General features: G+C 42.0%; 1 long non-coding RNA gene and 1 pseudogene across 1 annotated transcript in view; one reads left to right on the top strand and one right to left on the bottom strand.

Moving 5' to 3' along the window:
• Window positions 1-17,872, bottom strand: part of LOC132427406 (uncharacterized) — a 39,762-nt gene that overhangs the window by 12,313 nt on the left and 9,577 nt on the right. The window contains exons 4-9 of the long non-coding RNA XR_009519904.2: window positions 14,437-14,605; window positions 13,738-13,786; window positions 9,826-10,008; window positions 8,994-9,089; window positions 6,507-7,375; window positions 3,513-3,609 (exon numbers count right to left, since the gene is read on the bottom strand). This is a non-coding gene — a long non-coding RNA (uncharacterized lncRNA). The remainder of the gene's footprint in view (window positions 1-3,512; window positions 3,610-6,506; window positions 7,376-8,993; window positions 9,090-9,825; window positions 10,009-13,737; window positions 13,787-14,436; window positions 14,606-17,872) is intronic.
• On the top strand, window positions 10,051-12,274 carry LOC132427679 (interferon alpha-17-like; annotated as a pseudogene).

Genomic DNA, 17,872 nt, shown 5'->3' with positions numbered 1-17,872 from the left:
TATGAAAAGGTCCTCAAAGAACACCCAGCCGTGAAACGCAATCGGCCGGCAGCCATGTTTGCCACTCCCCCCGGACACAGGAGACTACCATTTGTAGGGAGAACTGACCTCTGGTTCGCTCATCAGTTACCAAGGACACCAGCAGCTGGGGCAGGTCTCTCACAACCCCTCAGGTTAATGACCATCACCACCACAGATATTTCCCTTTTATGAACTAGCAGGTCGAGCTGTTTTGGCCTAAGCTTTAGAACAATCACGTGGTGGGGCAGGGGGCAAGCATGTTGGTGTGAGCGGGGTGTGAGTGAAGCAGGGACTGGTCTAGCACGGGATGCACAAAGAGCAAGCGAACACCCATCTTGAATTGACTAACCATACAGAGTGTCAATTTTTTACAAAAAAATTTGTTGGAAATAATATTCTATGACTTCCAAAGGTAGGTTAGGGTTTATCAAGCCTGGCAGTGCACACATTAGAGGCCAGATAATTCTTTGTTGTGGCTGCTGTGCTGTGGGTACTGTAGGGTGTTTAGCAGCATCCCTGGCCTCTATCCATTAGATGCCAGTATCAGCCCTCATCACCAGTTGTAACAACTGAAAACGTCTCCAGACATTGCCAAACGTGCCCTCGGGGACAAAACTGCCCTCACCGAGAACCAATGGATTAGGTCATAATAGCTTGCTTACTGGGCCACTCACTTCTGAGCCCAAGGCGCCTTTTAAAAAGTTCAACTACACTGAGTCTACCACACTCACAGAAAAACCAGACCACAAGGAGAGTCATTGTGAGGTGCTTCTGTACCCAGTACCAGCTGAGGTCCCAGCTGAGACTTATTCGCATCAGACAGGCAAGTGAAAGTGCCTACCACATGCCAGGTCAATCCCAGCCACCCAGTGGAGTGTGCTCCTGACGCCCTAGAGATGGTGAAACACAGACCAGCCCTTCCTTCCGTGCCCTGTGGGAATCCCTGGCTCACAGAATCTGTGAGATGAGACATTGATTATTTTGGGTGATAGACTTTGGAGTCATTTGTTTCAAAGCTATAGTACTGGGGACATTATGTTAGTTTGTATTGTGAGTGGAGGGCTACAACAATAAACAAACAAGCCCTATTTATCAGATCAGACTGAGTATGAATGTAAAATCCTTTATGACTTCAGAAAGATCTAGGTGGTGTCTCAGAGAGTCAGTCTTTCAAACAAACAAAGGGCCTTCTGAGGATCCTAGGGAATGCCTCACAGATTCTCTCCATTAAGTGACAGGGCTCTAAAACACCAACTTGCTGTCTCACTGGAGACTCATGGGTAGCCCAAGGTGAAAAAGGGTATATATCTGAAGAGATTTGTGGGTGTGCCTCTTATCCAATGGCATTCATTATAAACGGATATACAGCAAACCCAGTAAATGGTTACAGTAATTATATCACTTTAGACTGAAAGTAATAGCATACACAATAAAGAGAGCTTCAGATCCCCAAACTTTTCCAGAAAGGAAGCAGGATGAGAAGTCTACATGATGTAAAACATAAGCACTTCTTGTGGAAAAGGAAGGATAACTTAAAAGGCAGAGCCAAGAAGCCAGAAAGGAGAAAAATCAGCCTTGGAGAAGAACTCCCAGAGACTTAGAACTGAGCCCTAATCTGAACATTGACACCACCTGCCCTAATAGGGAGCCGAATTACAATAGGCCGGTGACTGCTATGGGCTTTCTGCTTTACCCCATTTTGAACGGGACTATTATAGTATCTTATGCCTGCCTCACCACTGCATGTTGGGAGTAAAGGAACAAATAACCTCTCTATTTAGATTACAGGGCTTCACATTGAGAAGAATGGCACTCAAGGAGCAGTGCTAGAGGAACTGTGCCTGAGGAACTCCATCCACACCTTGATCTGACGGAGATGGTGAAACTCTGGACCTGGATTTTTGCCATAAGATGAGACTTTGGAAGGTTTTGAGAAGTGATGAATGTATTTTACATGTGAAAGGATGTGACGTTTTATGGACTGTAGCAGATTGTATTTTTAAAAGATGGCAGCAACATTTCCCTCATTTCACATATTTTTCTAGAATGTTGAAAATCCTCCAGTAAGAGATATATTGTCTAATTCCTCTCTCCTTGAATATGAATGGGTTTGTGACATCTACAATACATAAAAATGATACTGTGATTTCTGAGGCGTGGTCCTAAAAGGTAATGCTGCTTCCGCCTTGCTGACTGAGCCTTCATACGAGAAGTGCTATCACTCTGAGAATCACTCTTAGCCACTGAGCCACCAGGGAAGTCCGAGCAGATTACATTTAAAAGAAATATCTTCCTTCTGACCTTTTCAAAGATAACAGGAAAATAAATAATATATAACTTAGACCTTCGAATCAAGTGGGATCTTTTTCTTAACAAGTTGTCAGGAAAACTCAGGGATTAAGGAAAAATATTTTGACTCTTGAGATACAGAACTTCACAGACTTTCACTGGTCACGAAGTTCAGCAAGCGGTTATTTTCACTGCCCTCATTAAGACTGGTTATTGATTAAAGGAACTGTTGATGCAAATACTTAGACCAGTCCATGCTTAGGGTACCATTGGTTCAATGGCCTTCAAATTTAAAAAAAAAAAAAGAATAAGTGGGACTTTCCTGGTGGTCCAGTGGGTAAGACTCTACACCCCCAATGCAGGGGGCCTGGGTTCGATCCCTGGTCAGGGAACTAGATCCTGCATGCCATGCCGCAACTAAGAAATCTGCATGCAGCAACTAAAAGATCCCGTATGCCGTGACGAAGATCCCACATGCCACGACGAAGATCTCACATGCCACAACTAAGACCCTGCGCAGCCAAAATAAATGAAAAAAAAAAAAAAGAAAATTGTTTAAAAAAACTATTTTGGACTGACCTCTAGAGGGGAAACAAGGTCTCAATTTCTTCCAAAACCACAAATTTGATTCTATTTGTTTGTGCTCCAAAGGAAAGAGATTCCAGGTGAGTAAGTAAAGACCAGTGAAGCCACTGAATACTGGTATCCATTATATATCAGTGTTCAGGGACTTCCCTGGTGGTCCAGTGGGTAAGACTCTGCACTCCCAATGCAGGGGGCCTGGGTTTGATCCCTGGTCGGGGAGCTAGATCCTGCATGCATGCCACAACTAAGCATCCACATGCCACTACTAAAGAGTCCACATGCCGCAACTAAAGGATCTCGCATGTCGCAGCAAAGATCCCGTGCCTCAACTAAGACCCAGCGCAGCCAAAATAAATAAATATTAAAATATATATATATATATATATATATATATATATATCAGTGTTCAAACCTAGATACTGGTATCCCTGAGGGTACATGATTACTTTCCAGGGGCATGCAAGCACATTGATTTTAAGAACACATTTTTTACATCCTCAGCATCGATAAACATCCTTGATGAAACTGATCAGCCAGAGAAGAGAGATGGAAGTTTGGCCCATCGCCATTCTCACATTTAGACTTTACATCACTTTGTAAAATAAAGTCCTTCTTACCCATTCCAAGCCTCAGCCTGGCGCACTGCCTCAGGGTGCAAAACCTCTGTGACACCAGAGGGACAATTCCAGAAGGCTTAGTTCTTCAGAACGATTCCTTTGATAGAAAAGCAGAGGGGACTTTAATAAGATGTTCATGCTTTATCAGTTACATCCTCTCTCTCCTGTATCAACATCTTTCTTTTTATTGGCTAGTTCTGATCCACGTTAAATGTGCTTAATTTTCATTTTATCCTAAACATGACTATTCCTCAGCCCTATGACCACTTGTTAGTATTATTTTGCTTCTGTCATTCTGTTCACACCCAAACTTCTTCAACGTTCTCTGGATTATCTGTCCCTATTTCTTCACATGCACCTCCTTCCTCCAATTGCCATAATTTGGCTTCAACCTCCCTGTTCTAATAAAACTGCTCAGCCAAAGTTTATAATAAACTATAATACATGTTACTGAGATCAGAGATCGCTGTCAGGCAGCCTCAGCTGACATCTCAGAAGCATCGGACACTTGTTACCATGCCCTCCATCTTAAGGTCTGATGCTCATCTGGTCTCCATGTCACTACCATCCTCTGCTTTTCTGCCTCTCCTCTTCTCCTTTGTTGACTGCTCCCTCTCATCTTAGGGAATTGGTGTTCCTCAAAATTCCGTGCTAGTCCCACACTTCATCCTCTCTGCACATACACTCTCAACCTCCCAAATACTTCCAAATGTCCTCTCTATGACTGTGACCTCCATATGCATGTCTTTCCCCAGAATCTTATCTCCAAACATTAGATCCATATTTCTACATGCTAGAATATCTAGAATATCTCCACTTCACGTGTTCAAAATTGAATACATATTTTCCAAACTTTCTCACCCTTCTATGTTCCTTGTGTGAATGGGCCCCAATCATTCTGCAGGCCAGGATAGAGACATGGACATTATCATTGAGTTCTCAACTTCCTCAAAGCCCATAGCCAATAAATCATCACAGATTCTTCTTCTGACATCATACTCATGGCCACCCATCATCTGTACAACAGCCTTTCTACATGAAGGGATATGCCTACCTTATGAATCCTATTTCTTTCATTGCAGTTGTTTTAAAATATAGTCACAGACTGTCTCATACTCTTTCCTGTCCCTTCCCTTCACTATGTGCTTGATGTAGCAACTTCCCTCTAATCAATACACAACACAGGTTGAAGTGATGGTGTGTAACTTATAAGACTCTGTCATAAAACAATTTACTGCCTTCTCCACTTCTGGTTTTCATTACTCACTTTGGTAGAAGCCAGCTGTTGTGAGGACACATCACAGGGCTTAGTGGAGGGGCTCAGGTGACTGTGATGAGGAACTGAGGCTTCCTGGCAGTGGTCATGTGAATGACCCATGTTAGAAGCAGATCCTCCAACCCAAGTCAAGCCTTCAGGTGACTGCAGGCCAGCTGACATCCTGACCGCCACCTCATGAGAGACCCTGAGCCCACTGAAAGCGCTCTCAAATTCTTGATTCATAAAAACTGTTAGGTAATAGACTAGTGGTTAACGCCACTAAATTTTTAGGTTATTAATTATGCATCAATAGAACACTAATTTACCAATGTAGGAGACCCAATGCAAATTTCTAGCCTCCTTTGCAGATAGAATGCAGGCACTTGAATAAGACTTTGCCAATCTGAAGCACCTGTGTGACATTTTGATCCAGAGTGAAAAATGAGAAGATATAGGCTCTGTGTGGCGATTCCATGTTTGCTGGCTGAAGTAGTGGTTTCCCATGGTGGCAAGTTCAAGTTTCCAGGAAAGAAATGGCATCAAAACATGGCATTTCCTTTCAGTTCCTACTGGGATATCGGCAAAAACATAAACAGAACTGACGAAACTATTTATGTGCCTTTTGGATTTTAAGAGTGACTGAAGGTTTAAGGGCACTCTGTACCTCTTTAAAAGCAAAAGAGTGAAGTAAGCCGGAAAGAGATAAACAAATATCGTATATTAACGCATATATGTGGAATCTAGAAAAATGGTACAGGTGAACCTATTTGCAGGGCAGGAATAGAGACGCAGACATAGAGAACAGATGTATGGACATGGTGGAGGGGGAAGGGAAGGGTGGGATAAACTGGGGGATTAGGATTGATGTATATACACTACCATGTGTAAAACAGATAGCTAGGAGGAACCTGCTGTTTGGCACAGGGAGCTCAGCTTGGTGCTCTGTGATGACCTAGGTGGGATGGGGGAGGGGTGGGAGGGAGGTCCAAGAGGGAGGGGATATTTGTAGACATATATCTGATTCACTTCATTGTACAGCAGAAACTAACACAACATTTTAAAGCAATTATACTCCAATAAAAAAATAAGAAAATAAAAGCAAAAGTAAGATTCAGCGGACTTCCCTAGCAGTCCAGCAGTTAAGACTGTGGTTCCACTGCAGCGGGCATGGGTGTGATCCCTGCTCAGGGAACTAAGATCCCAGGTGTTGTGCACGGCCAAAAAAAAAAAAGTTAAGACTCAGCACTTAAAATATAGATTAAATCACACCCCCAAAGCAAAATAAAACAAAAGGCAAAGCTTGTCATATTATAACATAAATAGTAAAATTTGCAAATATAGCAATTATCCTAAGATAATAAATACTAATTATTGCAAATCAAAATGAAATTTCTTTCTATTCAAAACTACAGTTTCTTATTATTGATAAAAATCTGCCAAAATGACTCAATATATTTTTTAACAGAAGCGGACAAAAAAAGTCTTTGAACTGAGTAAATATTTACAAGATTGAGGCCACTAATAAGTGCAGCCAGCCCTGCAAACACATGGGTTCAACCACTACAGGTTGAAAATACTTGAAGAAAAAATTCCAGAAAGTTCCAAAAAGCAAAGCTTGAATTTGCCACGCGCCAGCAACTATTTATAGCATTTACATTGTATTAGGTATTATAAGTAATCTAGAGGTGATTTAAAGTATATGGGAGATGTATGTAGGTTATATGCAAATACTATACCATCTTATATAAGGAACTTGAAGATCCACACGGTATCCGTGGAGGTCCGGGAACCTCTCCCCCTCGGGTACTGAGGGAGGACTGCAGATGAGACATACTGTGGAAGCTTAAGTCTCCTTTTCAACTTCCTGAGTTTTCTGATGAGCTTATTAAGACAAAGAAAGCATTTATTGATTTTCATGTCTTAACTTCCAGTATCACAACGTCCCAGGCACAGCAGTTGTGTACTTTGCTTCTCAGATCGACCCTGGTACTTTGCGTTTATTTTGGGGTTTTTTTTTTCCTCCTTTTTGTTGTTTTCGGCCAGGTCCAGCGGCTTGTGGGATCAGGGACTGCATCCGAGTCACAGCAGTGAAGGCGCCGAGTCCAAACCACTGGAGCACCAGGGAATTCCCTGAGCCTGGTACTTTGGAAGGAGTTCTTCAAAGTCTGGCTGGAGTCCTCATTGCTCAGAAAGTCTTTCCATCTCCATTTTCTGCACCAAACAGGTCTCCAAAAATTCTAGCTGCTGAGCAGTCCAATGAGGATTATCATCCCTTCTTGCTGAAAAAGTTGAAGATCTGCTAGATTACCGCATGGAGAAAGAGGTGGCCTGAGCTATTTGCAACTGGCTGCTCCTGGAGGAACCTGAAAACCTTCTTGTCCTTCAGGCAGGAAAACAAGAAAGATTCTTCCATTAGGTGCAGAACTTGTGAGGGTCTCCTGCTTTGGCAGGCCGTGGTTCGGGGCTGGTCACAGCTAAGGGTGCAGACAGGGCTGGAGAACGTCATCCTGGGTGTCCTCAGTGAGGAGGGTGGCAGGCCCCGGTGAGCCTGGTGATGCAGGTGTCTGGCTGTGGGAGCCTGTATCCAGCTGCTCTGAGTACCTGCCTGCAAGTGAGATTCTTAAATAGTACAAGGTTGTCAATTCTGTACTTATGCCAATGTTGTTTCTAAGTTTTTCCAATTTCTATTCAATTTATCGGCAACAGATAATGTCCCAACTTCAACGCTTTTGTTTATTACGCTGGAAATGAAACACATTCATGGAAAAGGACAGAGTATAAATCCAATAGGATGTACTCATCCAAATGAGACTCAAGGTTGAAATAAAATCTGAGTCTCAATCTGTGTCTTTTAAAATTCTAATAAGAGTACTTAGACATTTGACATTTTACTGTACGTTCATGCTTTGTAATGCACCAAAATACAACTAGCCTTGCCTCTCTCCATTTTCCCTTTAAGGAGCTAAGACATTAGATTTGAATTCTTCCACATGACTTTATAGGAGTCATAGCTCATGTTTCCAGACATAGTCTACGGATAAGAGTGGCATAAATGTTAGCACCAAGGTCTAATTCATACCATTCTCTTCCTTCTGTCACCAAAAGTGTGCTCACCACATATATATGTGACAATGTGCTTGGCAATATGGATTCCAGAAAAGTAAGGCAGGGATGGTGACTGCCCTCCAGGGAGCAGGGAGGACAGACTTTAGAGGCAGGATTAGGATGAGGGAAGCACCACGTGCTCAGTGCAGCTGAGGGCCAGTGCTCAGAGCTGATGAAGAGGAGGGCCTGGGAGCAGCAGAAGGCTCCACTCTGACAAAAATCTGGGGCTCCTCAATTTAAATGACATCAGATTTTGATTTCCTCTTCTAAAAAACTGAGACAACTCAAGTAGTTGTCACACAGGCAAATGTAAAGATTAAATGAAGTTTGCAAATTATAGTCTGAGAATCTGAATTTAGTGAACATAGCTGCCTTTAGCATTAATGTGACATATAGTAACTCGTAGAGTCCATGATCAGCCCCGCCAAGAAAGGCTTTGACTGCCACTCCCTTAACACTGTCAGGGGTCTGCGTGTTGAGGCCCCAAATGCAAACTGCAGGAGAGGGGTTGCCTTCTGGACTGCGAAGGAGCAAAGCCCAAGTTTCCAGGCCTAGAGCAGTGTCTGGTACATTAAGGAGAGAAATCCTACAGCACTTGAAACATTTGCAGAGAACCAGCATCGAGGAGGAATGGCTGCTCTGTGAATAGTATAAATGAGATCAACGGTCCCTTCCCTCATCCTCAGTCTCAGGCCACCTCTGGTGATATTATTTTAAGACAAAGGTGTTTTTAAATGTTATGGGGACCAGGAAATGGGTTATAAAATGTAGATGGAGCAGAGGGTGACGAGAAATGGGCCATTCCTATATTTTTAGCTATGGAAGATCACAACATTACTTTGAAAGCTATTTCCTGGTTATTTGGGTAAAGAAAGGGAGGGCTTCCCTCAAGCATGGAATGTAAGAAGGCACCAAATCTAAGTGATCAAGATAAATCGTATTTTAACGCAATATATAAAAATGAAAATACCAAAACATACATGCTGAAGAAAATAGCAAAATTTTAAATAAAGACAGAAATGACCCTGCATTTGGATGACGCTGACAGTCTTACAGAGGAAGGCTTCACGTTGCCAGTGAAATTTGGGTAATTTCTGTTTAGTCTATAAAATTCTTACCAGAGAAAATGAGAAGATCAGACCTGGTAAATGTCCTGAGCTTCTTGTCCAGGACACTAATAACTCTTCTTTCTACACTACAGTCAAGCTGGAGTCCTGAGAAAGGGGTTTCAGAAACTCGAGTTAAATAAAAATTATTTAAGACTGTCAGAGTCACAAGAACTTGTCAAACACTGCAGTTCTCTCAAACAGGCAAAGAAGTCATCTTGAAAATATTAATGAGTTTGCTTCCACTAAAACTAGGAAAGTAAAATTATATTAAATTCTTGTTTTAGTATAAAGAAACTATAGTTTAAATAGTTTAATAAAATGCTGTTTTAATACCCATATATTATAATATCCTACCTTCAAGATTTAAATATTTTCAGAAAATATCTTAAAATATAAAAAATTCTAAAATATTTAATTTAAGTCAAGCAATATAAGTTTAATTTAAAAATATAAAAAATAAAATGCTGTGAGTTTTTTTTTTTTTTTCTTTCTGCGGTACCGGGCCTCTCACTGCTGTGGCCTCTCCCGTTGCGGAGCAAAAGCTCCGGACGCGCAGGCCCTGCGGCCATGGCTCAGGGGCCCAGCCGCTCCGCGGCATGTGGGATCCTCCCGGACCGGGCCACGAACCCGTGTGCCCTGCATCGGCAGACGGACTCTCAACCCCTGCGCCACCAGGGAAGCCCCCTGTGAGTTTTTTAATGTTCCTACTTTTTAGTTATTCAGTACTTCCTCCCCCACGTTAACGCTGTATCCTTGAAAGACACCATTAAGTCCCAGAGCATCTACAGGCACGCTCAGCTCCCGCGTCCTCGGCCCCGGTAGTGGCCGCGCTCCCACTCACCCCCAGGGCGTCCCCAACACCGTCCGGGCGTCCCATCGCCGCCGCCGCGTTCCCCTTTCTCTGGGCCGTCGCAGCACAGCGCCAGAAACCAGCCCGAAGCTGTAAAATCGGCCCCAACTCGCTTCCCAGCTTCAAACCCCTCAGAAAACGGCTTCTTTCCCAAAAATGGCCTCGCTCAAGTTTCTGTGCGAAAATAAAGCACAAAACTCAGGGGAAAGCCCGAAAATGCAAGGTTTCAGCTTCCAACCAGACAAAATTGTCGCTGGCGCGGCCGCAACAAGCCTCCCACTTGAGAACTCAGCATCGCGAAGACAAAAGTTTTTTTCTCACTATTAAATCAGTATAAAGTTGCTCCGTGAGGATGCAACTCAACTTTCTCTCGCGCTGCCCAAACCGGGAAACTGCAAACTCTCATAAGTCAGCGTTTCCCTAGCCGAACCCATCAAAAGACATCCGGCGCCCTGTCGCTGCCGCCTAGAGAAGCGCGCTGTCCCGGGTTCCAGGGAAGGAACCTTCCGGCTAATTATTTAGTGGTGCCCGCGCGCCCCCTCGCGGCCAGCGGGTGAATCACTGAAATTCTCAAAGGCCCAGATCTGTTTGCTAGTGGCAGGAGTGATACTCTGCTCCATCCCTGCTCGCCCTCTTGGCTGGAACTTGCCTTGGATCCAGAGCCTACAGAGCAGGGAACTCTTCATACTTTTGAGACAGATGAAGAAGATCCCGTTTCAGTCATGCCTAGAGGACAGAACCGACTTCAAATTTCCTTGGAAAAGAGGGAATATCACAGAAATCCTGACGACTCAAGGCACCGGCTACCACCATCTGACGCTCCAGCAGATGGTAACCTCTTCAACAAGGAGGAAAGCCAAGCTGCTTGGAACAACACCCTACTCCATAAACTACCCTCTAGCCTTGATCACACCTTGGAACTACTGCATAAGCAAGTGGAAAATGACAATCTGGACTGTCCATATTTGGGAATTGTTGTCCCGAAATATTTCCAAAGAATCCATCTCTATCTGAAGGAAAAGGAATACAGCCCCTGTGCCTGGGAGGCTATCAGAGGAGAAATTAAAGTGTTCCTTTCTCTCATGTAATAATTCTCCGATTACTGTCAACAAATAAAGAAGAAAGGTACACTTGTGACACTTCTAATCAAATGATTATTGTCTGTTTAGTCCTCTAAGATACGTCCACTCATATTTCTGCACATGTTGAAAAATATCTGAAGTGTCACGAGTTTACAAAAATATATTTACAAAGAAGAACACAATCTATTTTCTTATACAAGTAATTTTACAATGTGCTTTCTAAAATCTGTGTAACTTCTTGGAGGGTATTTGGATTCCCAACTATGACGTTTATTTTAAAATGGAAAGGTTGTTAGCATAGTATGCTGTTCAAGACATTTGTCAGTTAATTTCATGATAGCTGCTGTCACAGAGAAACAGAAAGATGTCAGTAATTGGGTCAGCATAGAAATTTACCTTTCCATCCTTAAGAGAAAAATGCAGGCATTCCTAATCAGATGAATTTTCTAGCTGGCCTCCTCTAAACAGTGATGTAGGGACATGGGTGCCCTCTATTGTGTGGCGTTGCTCTATTCAACGTGTGATTTCCGATTTGTGGTGTGTGAGTCTATTCCACTCAGTGGTAAAGGAAAAAGTATGGGGATTACATGGGATGTTTTCAAGGGCCAAGACAGTATAGGGCAATATCACCTCTGCCCACATTAGTTGGCCTGAATTTATTATCATGGGAATCTAAGTGCAAAGAAGTTGGGAAGTTATTGGGTGACTAATGGAAGAGGAGACAAGTTCAATGAATAAGACTACTTTTCATTTTTATACTATTTGTACTAATGACATTCTAGAGAAAAGAAACCAAAACAATGTTCTTGCTTCCACCCACATCATAAAAAAAAGTTGACTTGGGGTCTGACTCCACAATTTCAACTTAGGTATGATGACATGGATGTCACTCATTAGAGTTCACAGCATGAGTGACTCTTTGAAAGAAGCATTCAAGTTCATTCCCAAAGGCACAGACTAACAAGGAAAATATCTGCAAGTGTAGACACAAGTTGTTTCCTTTTTGCCTGAGAGAGACAAGAAAAGTAGGGCCACGTAGCTCCTTGAAAGTACTTGAGGATGACTGAACTAAATAAAAGTGGAGAGTGGGTCTTCCATTCATGTCCAGGCCCGTGATTCTCATCCTTATCTGCTAAATACTGAAAATGTGAACTTGAAGAAAATAGTGCTGCAAAGTCTTTTAAAAAATACCTCACACAGGGCTTCCCTGGTGGCGCAGTGGTTGAGAGTCCACCTGCCGATGCAGGGGACACGGGTTCGTGCCCTGGTCCAGGAAGATCCCACATGCCGCAGAGCGGCTAGGCCCATAAGCCATGGCCGCTGAGCCAACATGTCCGGAGCCTGTGCTCCGCAACGAGAGAGGCCACGACAGTGAGAGGCCCACATAACGCAAAAAAAAAAAAAAAAAAAATACCTCACACAATATTTCATTGTAACCTCCCTTGTAGAACCATAAAGAATTTTAAAGTATGTGTAGATTACTGTCCTTTCACGTCATATCTATCAAATATATCTATCAAATATATGATTGAGCTCCTGAAATGATAGGGACTGGACTAGCTGTCTAGGAAACGGGGTTGGGTAAGATGGTTTCTCTCCCTTTAGGTATTTTACACACGCCTGGAAGGTATTCTGAGGATACAATAGGTCAGGACATGTCTTACTATTTGGGCATCTTCAACAAAATAGCATAGACTGGGTAGTTTGTAAAGAGCAGAAACTACTCACAGTTCCATAGTCTGGAAATCCAAGATCTGGGTGTCAGCGTGGTCCAGTTCTGCTGAAAGCCTGCTTCCAGGTCACACACTGTCCACTTCTCCTTGGCAGAGACTGGGGGATTTACCTGAGACCTCTTTTAAAAGGGCACTAATTCTAACTTTGAGGCCTCCATCCTCATGACCTAATCACTTCCCAAAGGGCCCACCACCTAACACCATCACTTTGGGGATTAGGACTTTAATGAATCTTGTGGGGTACCAAACCTTAAGAACATAAAGGTCTTTAAAGGCTACACGCCTGTCATTTAGAAGTAAGAATACATTCATGCTGAGTAAATAAAGATGAAAGGGCAGGTTAGCAGAAAAAAAGAGCAGACCAAGGACTCAGAATCCAAACTCATGGTTTTGGACCTGAAGTCATGCTTTAGTTATTACTGGCCAAATTTTGGAAATCAAACTGAAAGGAGCCCACTCTCCCATGGAATGGAACGAAGATACAGGATGCAACAGATCACTCATCATTCTTTGTGAAAAGTCTCCAAAGATTCTCAGGAGAAACGTAGTAATTGCCACATCAATAAAGATCCACTAAGGAGTAGTATGTGTCTGGTACTGTGAGCTGTCAGATGCAGGAAGAGTCTGAGTTCAGATAGGTGGCTCTGTATATGACACCAGGCTAGTTCTTTCCTATTGTAACCTAGTAGAGGGCAAATTAGAGATGAGGCCATCCTCATGAGTTTAATATAGTGCCAGGCAAAGGCTGAAAATTGTGCTGCAACTTGAATGCCCAGAACCATATGCACCTTAAAGGAAACATAATCCTAGTGGTTTTAGCAATAAACTCAGTAGGCATGACTGATACCAGTAAGGGAAGAGTGGAAATATTAGCCATTTCGATTATAATCCCAGCAAATATGGCCCTGATGAAGCAAAACAGCTTGGTCATTTGCAAATGACTTCCAGTAGGAGGAGAAAATCTAAGAAATTGCTTTAGTAAAAACTACTTGTTGAGTGATTACACTGCGCCTGGTGCCCATGATACCACAGAGAATAAGACAGAGTCCAGTTACTGCAGAGCTGCTTTGCCAAAGATGGTCACATACCTATTGTTTGAAGATGGGAATGTAGAGGGCTGAAGCAACATAACTTCCACTGCAAAATAAAAAGTATTAAAGATTGGAGCTGAAAGTTAATTCTTTCCAAGACTTAATATTTATTCAGTTCTAAATTAATTATGAAGATGGTTTCCTTTGGATTGAAAAGGATAGACTTGGATTGGCACCTCTGAAAATCCTTAGGGAAATTTGAAATTTAAAGCAAAAATAGAGAGAAAGGGCTTCCCTGGTGGCGCAGTGGTTGAGAGTCCGCCTGCCAATGCAGGGGACGCGGGTTCGTGCCCCGGTCCGGGAAGATCCCACATGCCGCGGAGCGGCTGCGCCTGTGAGCCATGGCCGCTGAGCCTGCGCGTCCGGAGCCTGTGCTCCGCGACGGGAGAGGCCACAGCGGTGAGAGGCCCGCGTACCGCAAAAAAAAAAAAAAAAAATAGAGAGAAAGATTCAAATTGATGATGACTGCTAAATCATGCATTCTCATTGGGGATGCTAACTGCTTCCATGGGTACAAACATTAGTTTTTAGGCGTATGACAAATTTTGCTATTACAATGCTGTGGCACTCCAAAGCTTAACCCTATACAACAAAATCTTATTCCTTAGTATTCATTTTTGTCTTTGGGTTTTCCTATGTATCATACACACAAGAAGCGTTGACACTGAGTTCATGGACGATAAAGAAACTGCATACACGATCAGTGCTCCAAACTATGGTGACTTGATGGCTCATTGGAGGACTTTCTCTCCATCATTTGCTTGATCTCAAAGTAATATTGTGAGACGTGGCCTTCACTTACTTCTGAGCTCCCATTGGCTGTCTTGTGGATGTTGCTTATGTTTGAGTCTCAGTATGATTTGCACTATGGGAATTAAATACAAATAGAAAATTGTATTTGCATATTAAATACAGAAAAGGTTATATTTTATCATTTAATTCTACTGAAGTTGTTCAACACATCCATAATTACAGCAAGTGCTTAACAGAAAAAAATGTTTACAATATCTAGATGAATATCTAGCAGTAGTGAAATTAAAAATTATTTTCTGAAAAAAAATTATTGTATGATATGAAGCAAAATTAAAAGTTAAGTACCTAAAAATAAATATTAAGAAAATAATTTCAAAATTTCAATGATTTTGAGCAGTTTTGAATGATTTTTAAGTATATCTATACCTTGGTAGTACTATAATGTTTATAAATTTTATTTGAATATTTAGTTTGCTACATTCCTGTTTATATAAGTAAATATAGTAATTAAAAGTCACTCTGAAAACTTAGTTGTAAAGTTAAATTAAAATTCATTAGCTTATCAATCAGTGTGATACACCACATCAGCAAACTGAAGAATAAAAACCATATGATCATCTCAATAGATACAGAAAAATCTTTTGACAAAATTCAACACCCATTTATGAAGAAAACTCTCCACAAAGTGGGCATAGATGGAATCTACCTCAACATAATAAAGACCATATACAACAAACCCACAGCAAACATCATTCTCAATGGTGAAAAACTGAAAGCATTTCCTCTAAGATCAGGAACAAGACAACGATGTCCACTCCCACCACTATTATTCAACATAAACCTGGAAGTCCTAGCCACAGCAATCAGAGAAGAATAAGAAATAAAAGGAATCCAAAGTGGAAAAGAAGTAAAACTGTCACTGTTTGCAGATGACATGATACTATACAGAGAAAATCCTAAAGATGCTACTAGAAAACTACTAGAGCTCATCAATGAATTTGGTAAAGTTGCAGGATACAAACTTAATACACAGAAATCTCTTGCATTCCTATACACTAACAATGAAAGATCAGAAAGAGAAATCAAGAAAACAATCCCATTTACCATCAGATCAAAAACAAAAAATACCTAGGAATAAACCTACGTAAGGAGGCAGAAGATTTGTACTCAGAAAACTATAAGACACTGATGAAAGAAATCAAAGATGACCCAAACAGGACTTCCCTGGTGGTGCACTGGTTAAGAATCCGCCTACCAATGCAGGGGACAAGGGTTTGAGCCGTGGTCCGGGAAGATCCCACGTGCCGTGGAGCAACTAAGCCCATGCGCCACAACAACTGAGCCTGTATGCCACAACTACCGAAGCCCGGGTGCCTAGGGCCCGTGCTCTGCAGTGAGAGAAGCCACCGCAATGAGAAGCCCACACACTGCACCAAAGAGTAGCCCCTGCTCGCCGCAACTACAGAAAGCCCGCGTGCAGCAACCAAGACCCAATGCAGCCATAAATAAATAAATAAATAAATAAATAAATAAATAAGACCCAAACAGATGGAGAGATGTATTGATACCATGTCTTGGATTGGAAGAATCAATATTGTGCTAATGACTATACTACCCAAAGCAATCTACAGATTCAATGCAATCCCTATGAAATTGCCAATGGCATTTATCACAGAGTTAGAACAAAAAATTTTACAATTTATATGGAAACACAAAAGACCATGAAAAGCTAAGCAATACTGAGAAAGAAAAATGGAGCTGGAGGAATCAGGCTCCCTGACTTCAGACTGCACTACAAAGCTATAGTAATCAAAACCGTACGGTACTGGCCCCAAAACAGAAATATAGATCAATGGAACAGGATAGAAAGTCCAGAGTTAACCCATGCACCTATGGTCACCTAATCTATGAAAAAGGAGGCAACAATATACAATGGAGAAAAGATAGTCTCTTTAATAAGTGGTGCTGGGAAAATTGGACAGCTACATGTAAAAGAATGAAATTAGAACACTCCCTAACACCATACACAAAAAATAAACTCAAAATGGATTAGAGACCTAAATGTAAGACTGGACACTCTAAAACTCTTAGAGGAAAACATAGGCAGAACACTCTATGACATAAGTCACAGCAAGATCCTTTTTGACCCACCTCCTAGAGAAATGGAAATAAAAACAGAAATAAACAAATGGGACCTAATTAAACTTAAAAGCTTTTACACAGCAAAGGAAATCATAAACGAAATGAAAAAATCACCCTCAGAATGGGAGAAAATATTTGTGAACGAGGCAACTGACAAGGGATTAATCTCCAAAATATACAAACAGCTCATGCAGCTCAATAACAAAAAAACAAACAACCCAATCAAAAAATGGGTGGAAGGAACTTCCCTGGTGGCGCAGTGGCTAAGAATCTGCCTGCCAATGCAGGGGACATGGGTTCAATCTCTGGTCTGGGAAGATCCCACATGTCGCAGAGCAACTAAGCCCGTGAGCCACAACTACTGAGCCTGCGTTCCACAACTACGAAAGCCTGTGCGCCTAGATCCCATGCTCCACAACAAGAGAAACCACTGCAATGAGAAGCCCATGCACTGCAACAAAGAATAGCCCCCGCTCACTGCACCTAGAGAAAGCCAGCACACGGCAACAAAGACCCAACACAGCCAAAAAATAAATTAAATAAATTTATATTTTAAAAAAGCTTTAAAAAATGGGCAGAATATCTAAATAGACATTTCTCCAAAGAAGATATGAAGATGGCCAAAGAGCACATGATGCTCAGCATCACTAATTATTAGATAAATGCAAATCAAAACTACAAAGAAGTATCACTTCACACTGGTCAGAATGGCCTTCATCAAAAAACCTACAATAAATGCTGGAGACAGTGTGGAGAAAAGGGAACCCTCTTGCACTGTTGGTGGGAATGTAAACTGATACAGCCACTAGGGGGAACAGTATGGAGGTTCCTTAAAAAATTAAAAATAGGGACTTCCCTGGTGGTCCAGCAGTTAAGACTCCGCACTCCCAATGCAGGTGGCCTGGGTTCAATCCCTGGTCAGGGAACTAGATCCTGCATACCACAACTAAGAGTCTGCATGGCGCAACAAAAAGATCCCGTATGCTGCAACTAAAGATCCCGCATGCTGCAACTAAGACCCGGCTCAGCCAAATAAATAAATAATTTTTAAAAACCCTAAAAATAGAACTACCATATGACCCAGCAATCCCACTCCTGGGCATATACCCGAAGAAAACCATAATTCAAAAAGATACATGCACCCCAATGTTCACAGCAGCACTATTTACAATAGCCAGGACCTGGAAGCAACCTAAATGTCCATCAACAGATGAATGGATAAAGAAGATGTGGTATA

The sequence above is a fragment of the Delphinus delphis genome, chromosome 6 (genome assembly GCF_949987515.2).
Source record: "Delphinus delphis chromosome 6, mDelDel1.2, whole genome shotgun sequence".
Lineage (NCBI taxonomy): Eukaryota > Metazoa > Chordata > Mammalia > Artiodactyla > Delphinidae > Delphinus > Delphinus delphis.
Note: the sequence above shows the minus strand (reverse complement) of the source record. Positions and strands in the feature narration are given on the sequence as shown.